Raw genomic sequence first — 10,719 nt, 5'->3', positions numbered from 1 at the left:
TGGGAAATAAAAAACCTGGGCAGAAGACTAAGTTGTGAATAACATAGCTATTTTATGCTATTTATTCAGGGCATTGAATTATACCAATTTAGCGTTGATTTGACTATTATTGTTCACAATGAAATATACTGCATTACTGATAAACTTTTAAAAAATCACTCCATTTGTCAACAGCTTTTTAATTGACTACACACTTTCAAGTATCTATTTAAGATAGCATTTAAAAAGACTTTTAAACTTTATGATTATATATATTTCGAAAAGTATTATAACTTTATTTCTAGGATTCCTTCGTTTGAAGCGCTGTATTTTTAAGGCTTATATATATATAAAAGTGGTAGTAGATATTTTATAGTAACATAGGCCCTACACAATGTACATTTGCTACGAAATATGTGTTGTTATGAATATATATATATATATATATATATAATATATATGATAATATATATATATTTATATATATAGATATTTTATTATATGATATATATATATATATATATATTATATATATAATAATATATAATATATATTATATATGTTGTATATTATATATATTATATATATATATAATATATATATATATATATTATAATTATTTATTTATTTATTTATTTTTTTATTTATTTATTTATTTATTTATAGCTATTTCTAATTTCACGATGAGACCGCTATGAGATCTTGAGTAACCTATCAGTTTTTCGTTAGTGAAATATACTGTATAAACATACAACTTCAGGTAAAGGAGTATTTTTGTTATCACCTATGGTGTTTGGGGCTAAATTCAAGAACGTTCATATTGGCATTTTGGCACACAAGGATATCAGAAAACTTTGATAATTGATTATTAAAACAGCGAGAAAAACAAGAATAATCATAATGGTGTTGGGATTTATTAAGAAGAAAGATAATAATGATATTGATGGGCGACGACGACGCATGATGATGATAATGATGATGATGATGATGATGATGATGATGATGATGATGATGATGATGATGATGATGATGATGATGAATGATGATGATGAGAGGAGGAGGAGGAGGAGGAGGGGGAGAAGAGGAGGAAGAAGATGAGGATGATGAGGATGAGGAGATGAGATGATGATGATGAGGAGGAGTGTGTGTGTGTGTGTGTGTGTGTGTGTGTGTGTGGGGTGTGTGTGTGTGTGGTGTGTGTGTGTGTGTGTGTGTGTGTGTGTGTTTGTGTGTGTGTGGTGAATATAAAACAGTGATTTTACTGTAAAAGCTTCGTTAATAGTTCAAGAGCAAACAAAAACCTAATACCTTAACTAAAATATATTGCCAGTTATAAATCATTCATATCCGCAGGTAACATAGCATCTGTCATCATAAATAGTTTATATCCAGAATGTAAAAAGCAATAAAACCATCGACCAGGTTCTTTTGCCTATCAAATTCACCGTTTGTAATTAAAAACTACCATTAAAGCTAATTCTGAAAATAAAGTCAACGAGACCACTTAATTACAATAGCAAATTATTATTTAATTACAGTATGTCACTAATCGTCATAGATGAGAAAAAAAACGCTATGTATCTCTCTCCTTTGATTGTTTTGTATAGACTCCCTCAATTAATGTGTTACGTTTTTTTCACAAATTTGTTATGGTTGCGTTACAAGAATTTACTCTTAAGAAGTAAATGTGTTGATAATGTCTCATTATGCTATAAATTATTAACGCTTTGATAGAGTTTTATGTGGGTCTCCCCCTCTCTCTCTATTCTGTTCTCTTCTGTTTCACACGCTCTCTTTTCTCTCTCTCTCTCTTCTCCCCTCTCTCTCTCTCTCTCTTTTCTATCTATCTATCTATCTATCTATCTATCTATCTATCTATCTCTCTATCTATCTATTCCCATCTCTCTATCTTCTTCTATCTCCTCTCTCCCCCTCTCTCCTCCCCTCTCTCTCTCTCTCTCCCCTCTCTCTCTCTCTCTCTCTCTCTCTCTCTCTCTCTCTCTCTCTCGCTCCCCTCCCCCCCCTCCCTCCCCTCCCTCTCCCAATGCTTCATTTTTAACAACTGCCACGTGTAAGTGTTTGGAGTGTTTTTTAGGGAACAGACTCCCAGGTACTTGCTCTACTCTTCTGTAAAATTATGTTTCTTTTCCAATCTTAGGCAACTCGCCCTACGCTCTGGAGCACTTCGAGGAAATATATAAAGTAGTGTAAAGCAATATCGGGAAAATGATTTAAAAGTTCCAGCATACGGAAACATAAATATAAAATGTCAGATGATTAGAGTTTGAAAAAAGAAAAGACGAATAGGAATACTTTAGATTCCATGTGAGTTGCCAGTTTTTTCTTTTCTGAGATTAGACGTCCTAGATTTTAGTTGATCTTCGTTAGCGATGAACCGAGGGTCGAATTTTTGCTTGAAAAGTCTCCTCGTCATAAAATAATTTGATTAATATCTTGTTTTTCTTTGAATCTTCTTGTTTTCGGCTTTGGCTTGAATCTCTGAGAAACATTCTTTAGTCTGTTTCTCGCTGCGTATCAATTTCTGCCCTGAATAAAGGTTCTAGTCACATGAAGGAATGTCTCATAAACTTGCCAAAGAAGCTTAAACCCCCAAAGCCCTTTAGTATCGTGGTGCAAAAACCCCCTAAATATCATGTTTTCGGAAAGTCCAAAGTTGACGTAAAGGGAAAAGATTGGTCGATCCCCGTGGTTGCCGACGAGCTTGGTATAGCACAATTTTCACTTAGTCTTCAGAAGAATCCGGCTTTCTTGAAGCACAGAAAAAAACAGTATGTCTCTAATTTTAGCTTAGGAATTCATCTGGGATGAGTTTATCCTCACAAGCTTCGTAATCTACTCTAGTAGAAGTATTAAGATATATAGAGATCAGACAAAACGTGGCCACTAGCACAGCTAAGCCGGTATTAGAAGCAGCCCACCCCGCCCCCCTCCCGTCCTGATCGCATCTGAGCCACGGGAACGCACCTCGGATAATGCCGTCACCTAAAACTTCAGCCCGGGAAACTTCCTCGCCAAGAAGGGGAGATAGGATCGGTTTTCTCAGAGGACGAGATCGCGTTCCTGGCGCGCTGTCGGCCTGCCATCGCAGCCCCAAAATTTGGACTTCGGTCTGGTGCTGGTCTTCCTCTCTCCTTGAGCTTACCCAATTCCGGCACCAGAGACTGGAAACCTCTATGGTATTCCTTTTAATCTCCAATGTATCATTATTGTACAATTTCCTTTTCACCATCAACGTGTATGTTAAAGCATCCATGTCATGTCATTTCACGAGATGATGGATAGGTAAGGTACATTAAGTTTATATTAGTAATATTCCAATAATTCTTTTCTAAACTCACTATCTTTTTTCTCTTTTTTGTATGTGTGGAGGATTCGTGTTGCAAAACAACAGCGAAGCAGAAAACACGCGATTATACCCACATTCACTAGTTTTCCTCTCTCTCTCTTTCTCTCTCCTCTCCTTCTCCTCTCTCTCTTCTCTTTTCTCTCTCTCTCCTCTCTTTTCTCTCTCTTCTCTCTCTCTCTCTCACTCACTTTTCCGATTCCAATATCTTTGTATTCCATTTGCGTAAAACATTATATGGTAATGCTGAAGTGAGATCTAGTGTTTTTATCATTTTGACAGAACTTATTTTCTTCACTGCTTATCGTAAGGTTTGTTGTTACTCTCATGGGGTTTTCTTTATTTCGTTTTTTTTTTTTTTTTTAAACGGGAAATATCAAAAAAAAAAAAAAAAATTTTCATGAAAGCCTGCACGTAGCCTAACCCCTGATTATTTGTTTTCAAACCCCCCTAACTCATTTGAAAAAAGTACCTAAAAAAATTTCCTATTTTCTTTTTTCCCCCTCTTTCGTATCTTCACCTTTTTTATTCCCTGAAAACATGAAAACATTGCATTAAAAGAAACTTGCAAAAAGATATCATTAAAACATTCTTTGAAAATTGTGAAATAGGTTAACAAGGGTTTTTAAGAGTGGGGAAGGGAAAGTAAATTTTAATTTAAAAAAATTTAAATTTTTTTAAAAATTAAAAATTTTTAAAATGAATTAATAAATTGAAAAAAGTAATTAAATTATAAAGAAAAATAAAAAAAAATAAAATAAAGTCAAGAAAAAAGTAATAAAAAAAAAAAGGGAAGTAATAACAAAAGGTTAAATTAAAAAAATGAGTTTTTGAAGTAAAAAAAGGAAAAGGGAAAAGAAAAGAACTATTAGTAATTTTTTTTTTAAAATTTAAAAAGGAGCCCGGCATGCATTTTCTGAGCCTGACCTGGGCTCTGTTGCTTTTCTTGATCACAGATGATATTCCTCAACTTTAAATGGGGGGTTGCGTGTTTCTTAAATTCTGCGACCAAACGTTTTTTTCAAGGTTTTAATGAAAAAGAATTTTTTGGCTAAAAAAATTCCCTCCTCACAACTAGTCTGTTCATTTTTTCCCCATAAAATAAAACATATCTTCCAACCATATCAGACTCTCTTCTCTCTCTCTCCCCCCTCTCTCTCTACTACTATCATTATCTATCATCATCACATCTTTTCTATCTGTCGTCTATCTATTTTTTATTTATCTATTATCTATCTCACTCTCTGCATATATAATTTTTAAAAATATATATATATATAATTTTTATATATATTTAATATATATATAATTTAAAATCCTCATATTAATATTTTTAAACCCAACCACCCCACACACCACACCCCAAACACAACACACATCACACACAAAAACCCCACACACACAAAAAAAAACCACACCACCCCACCCCAAAACCCACACACACACAAAAACACACACACCCCCCACACACCCCACACAACCACACAAAATTATATATATAATAATAATATAATTATATAAAAAATTATAGGAGAAAGAGAGAGAGAGAGAGAGAGAAGAGAAGGAGAGAGAGAGAGAGGAGAGAGAAAGAGAAAGGAGAGAGAGAGAAGAGAAAGAGTAAGAAAGAGAGAAAGAGAAAAGAGGAGAAAGGACGAATATTAAATTTTCCCTTTTCCCCCTACTTCTGCCTTTTCCTTCGTTTTTAAACCCTATTCTTTCTTTTCACTGTTCATGTTCCCTCCTTTTGTAACTTATCGTTAATAAATCTTTTCTCCCCTCCACCTTGGTGCGTTTTTCTCTTTGCAGTCTTTCCCCCCCTTTGCAGCTGATTGTATATATTATAAATTTTAATAATATAATAATTTCTATTATTTTTATATTTAAATTTTTTTTATATATTTTTTTTAATAAAATAATATATATATATATATATATATATATATATATAAATATATAATTCTTGTTGGTTTGTGTTGTGGTGGTGTTGTGGTGTGGTGGGTGTGTGTGTGGGGGGGGGTGGGTGTTTATAATCTAATATTTAAAAATATATATATATATATATTTTATATATTATATTATATATATATATATGTGTTTGTGTTGTTGGTGTGTGTGTGTGTTGGTGTGTTGTTTTTTTGTGTGTGTTGGGGGTGTGTGTGGGGGTGGGGGGGTGGGGGGTTTTTGGGGGTTAAAAAACTTTATATAAAATATTAAAAATATAAAAATTAAAAAAAAAAAATAAAATATTATATATTATATATATAATATATTATATATATATTATATTATTTATTATATATATATATATATTATATATAATATTTAAAATATATATATATATATATATTATATATTATATATATTAATATATTTTATAAATATATAATATATTATATATATAAAATATATTATATTAAATAAAATATAAATATAGAGTTGATATAGATATAGATTAGATTATAGAAAAGAAAAAGGGGGGGGGTAGATAAAAGATATAGATATGATTAGATATAGATAAGATAAAGTGTGCTGTTTGTGTGTGTGTGTGTGTGTGTGTGTGTGTGTGTGTGTGTTGTGTGTGTGTGTGTTTTGTGTGTGTGTGTGTGGTGTGTGTGTGTGTGAAGTGTGTGTGTGATAGATATACATAGATAAATAGATAGATTGACAAAAAAATAGATAGACGTACAAACACGTATTTTGATATTCTCCACTAACCTGATGACTCATTCACAGGGGATAATGGCCCGTGTAATTTCCCGAAGATCAATAAAAGCTGCGAAAGGGAATTATAGAATGGACAGCTCCTCCGCAGTGGACCGCAGCCTTTATGCTCCCCACGAAAGCCAACACAGCTGAGGACTTTTCATTCTGGAGCCCCTATCGGTATTCATACACTTGACCCAAGAATCAATTTTCGTTTGGTTTACAGCGCCCACAGCGCAAGTGTACTCGGCCCATATGAGGGGGGTGTTTCAACAAACCGAAGCAGGAGATTACTTTGATGAGGGCGAGCTTGAGTTTCTTGCTGGGTTTATTCATCGTATAAAAAGAAAATTGTATCTTCTTCCTTTTTTTTCCTGTCGGTCTGCGTAATAGCGTCGCCCCTTTTCTGCCTGTCCTTTCTTTTATCTCTGCTTTCTTTTTCCCCTTTCTTCTCCCTTTTTCTCTCTCTTCATCTCCATCTTTTTCTTTTTTCTTCCTTTTCTCCCTCCCTCTCTTCTCTCTCTCTCTCTCTCTCTCTCTCTCCCCTTCCTCTCTCTCCTCTCCTCTCCCCTTCCTTTTCCCCTCTCTCTCTCTCTCCCCCTCTCCTTCTCTCTCTCTCCTCCCCCTCCCCCTCTCTCTTCTCCTCCTCTCTACCTCTCCTCCTCTCTCTCTCTCTCTTCTCTTCTCTCTCTCTCTCTCTCTCTCTTCTCTCTCTCCTCTCTCTCTTCTCTCTTCTCTCCCTCTTTTTTCTTCTTCTCTCTCCTTCTCTCTCTCTCTTTTCTCTCCTCCTCTTTTCTCTCTCTCTCTCTCCCCTCTCCCTTTCTCTTTTCCCCCTCCTTCTCTGTAAATACATCAAACCCCTAATTTTCCATCTAATCCTTTCACCCAGTCCAAGGTAACTTTCAACTTCAGAGATATGTACAGTACGGGAACAACACTGCCAATTTATACCCCAAACGTTATCATTGTGACAGTTTTCTTGACACATGGGTAAAAGGGAAAACCAACACGTTTATGCTTAAATATGCCTTGGTGATTTGTAGAAAATGGTTTGCGAGGACTTTGTCATTCCCCTCTCTCATACATCTTTAATACACCTATGAATTGTGCGCGAACATGAAAATTTTACTTCAATTTAGAATATTTAAACAAGAAAATTCCCATTCCCCCCTTTTTGTGAGAAAGGGGATGAGGCTACTCTTGTTATGATTCATAGCATCTTGCTGTTTTTTTATTTTTTTTTATAACAGCCCAGATTAAAAACCAGTATGCGTTGTGCGTTGTATAACTGACTCTAGTATGCTATGGTCGTTTCATGCGATCGTTGAATTATAAAAAAATAGTATTTTTATTATATATTATATATATATATATAATAAATATTAATATATATATATTTTTAAAATATATAAAAATTTTTTATGATGTATGTATTTTTTGTATTTAAAAAAATAATTATATATATAATATAAATAAAATAATATTACTAACCATGGGCCCCACACACACACACACACATACCACAAAAACACAAAACACCACACCACCCCAAACCCCACACCCACACCCCCACACACACACAAAACCAAATATATATTTTATATTATATTATATATTAAAAAATAATATATTATATAATATTTTTATATATTAAAAAATATATATATTTTGTTTTTGTGTGTGTGTAGAAAAAGAAAAGAGATGTGTGTGTGTGTGTGTGTGTGTGTGTGTGTATGTTGTTTTTTTTTTATTTTAAATTTTTTATTATATATATATATTATATATAATATAATATTAATAAATTTTGGTGTGTTTTGTGTTGTGTTTTTGGTTTTTGTTGTGTTGTGTTTGGTTGTGTGGTGTGTGTGTGGTTTGTGTGTGTGGTGTGTGTGTGTGTTTGTTTGTGGTATAAATTTTATAAAAGTAAATGATGAATGAAATGCTTTTCAGTAAGAAAAGAATCCGGAAATCTATGCTCTCCGATCTCTTCCCGAGGAATCATCGCGGAAGACCTAAAGGGGTTTGAATTGTCCTGGAATGGAGAGAGCCAGTTGAGCCTCCCTGCTCTATTGGCCATTCCGGGGGATAGGATATTGGATAATAAAAGTCTCACGCGTTAAAAACAAAATCATAATTAAAAACCCTTTATATCTCAGAGCCGCATATAGCAGTGAGTTGTTTTTTACCCTTAAGTATCGTTGCAAAGGGTTTCGTGCTTCTAGAGCTAGTTTTCAGCTCTTTGGAATGGAATGTTTGCTGCATGTGTAATATAAGATGAATATGAGTATGTGTGCTATATAACATACATATAATATATATATATATCTAATAATATATATATATAATATATATATATATATATAAAATATATATATATATATATATATTATATATATAATGGGGGCCGCGGTGGCCGATGTTAGGCGCGGATCAAGGGTGTTCCCCGACGGCAATCGAGTTCGAGGTTCGAGTCACCGCCGCGCGCTGTTTTCCTTGGCAGGAATTACCTCGATTGCTGCCACCACTGGTGCCAAGCCACTAAAGTCAGTGCCGGGTAAAAGAGATGTGACTCGAAAAAAAACCTGGGGGGAAGGCAATGGAAAACCACCGCCCTAAATTGCCAAAAAAAAATCATGGAAAGCCCTGATCGCAAGGCCGCGGTGCCGAATGTTAAGCGTGGGACTAAACCTGTCGCGGCGGAACGGTTCGAGGTTCGGTACCGACCCCCCGGTTTTTCCCCTTGGGCAAGGACTTCACCTGATTGCCTACCTAGCCAAGGTTGGCGAAACCAGCCCAATCAAGTGCTGGGCCCCAAACCCGGGAAAATAAGAAAAATGATTACCTAAAAGGTCCCCGGGACTCTCCTGGAAAGGAACTGGGGACCCTACCCCGTACCCACCCAAGAGCATCCCAAAATAAACTAAATTAGTAAGGGTTGACCAGGCGGTCAGCATGAAACCCACCCTTAAAGAAAAATATATATATAATTTTTATATATATAATATATATATATATATAAAATATATATATTTATTAATTTATATATATATAATATTATAACACATACTTCATATCCATCATATATTATACTGCAGTAAACTTGTACATGTTATATATAATATATTTTATATTTTAAATTAAAATTATATATATAATATATATTAATATACTATATATGTGTGTGTGTGTGTGTGTGTGGGGGTGTGTGTTGTGGGTGTTGGTTTTGGGGGTTTTTGTGGTGTGTGTGTGGTGTGTTTTTTGTGTGTGTGTGTGGGGTTTTGTGTGTGGTGGTTTTGTTGTGTGTGTGTGGTGTGTGGTTTAATTTATTTATTATTATTTTATTTAAATTTAATATATTATATATAATTTTTCCCCATAATAATTATGTATATATTATATATTATATATATTTATTTTTATTTTTATAAAATTATAATTTATATTAATTTTATCTAAAATATTAAAATATCATATATAAAAAATTTTTATAAATATATATATTTTTACCCCCAATTTTATATTATAATTTTTATATATATATATATTATTAAAATATTTCTATTTAGTACATTTAATATCTTATATCCACACACCATACACACTTATTACGTATGTGTGTTTTTTGTGTGGGGATTTATATATTGGTGTGCGGTGTGTGTGTGTGTGTGTGTGTTTGTGTGTTGTGTGTGTGTGTGTGTGTGTGTGGTGTGTGTGGTGTGTGTGTGTGCATGTTTGCGTGCATCTGACTATCGGCTTCCGGACGCCCTCGCAGCCTCAAGGAGCGCGACGCCCTTTGTTGGCGAGGCTGAAGAGCATCTCGGCGGAGGCTCTCGATCGCCATCTCGGCCGGATCCCGTTCCCTTTGAGGCGCTCTCGAGCCACGAGAAAAACAGCGGGTGAAAGGGCGCCAGGGGTCACCTCCCCCTCCTCGCGCCTCCTCTCTCGATGCCCTTCGCCTCAGCGCATCCTCCGATACTCGCCTCTTCCTCTTCATTGCCCTTTCTCTCTTTGTCTTTCTCGTCCTTTCTCTTTCCCCTCCGTTAAGCTGCTGCTTTCTCTGAAATTCATCCCATTCTCTTTTCTTTTTTTTCTCTTCTCTCAGTCTCCCCTGTACTTTCCTTTTTTTTTTTTCTTCTTTATTCTTTCTTTTTAAATCGCCTCCCTCTTTATTCTGTTTTCCTTTTTCTCCTACTGTTCTTTCTTGTCCTCCTTATCGTCCTCTTCCTTTCTCGTCTTCGTTCTTGACCTTTCTCATTCTCTTCGTTTTCATGCTCTTCCTTTTTCATCCCAAGAATTTGTGTTGTGTTTTTGCGTGCGTGCGTGTTTTGTATGTGTGTGTGGGGCGTGTATGTGTGTGTGTGTGTGTGTGTGTGTGTGTGTGTGTGTGTGTTTTTGGTGGGGTGTGTGTGTGTGTGTGTGGTGTGTGTATTTTGGTATTTATATATTATATATATATATATATATATATTATTATATATAATATATATTATATATATATATATATTTTATATGTAGATATATCTATATATTTATGTATATATATACATATATATATTTAGTCCATAATTATGTATGTGTGTATATATACATATATGTATATAAACATAAATATGTATATATATAATATATATATTAATATATTTTATATATATATATTATATATATGTATGTAT

This window comes from Penaeus monodon, unplaced genomic scaffold (assembly GCF_015228065.2).
Source record: "Penaeus monodon isolate SGIC_2016 unplaced genomic scaffold, NSTDA_Pmon_1 PmonScaffold_83, whole genome shotgun sequence".
Lineage (NCBI taxonomy): Eukaryota > Metazoa > Arthropoda > Malacostraca > Decapoda > Penaeidae > Penaeus > Penaeus monodon.
Note: the sequence above shows the minus strand (reverse complement) of the source record.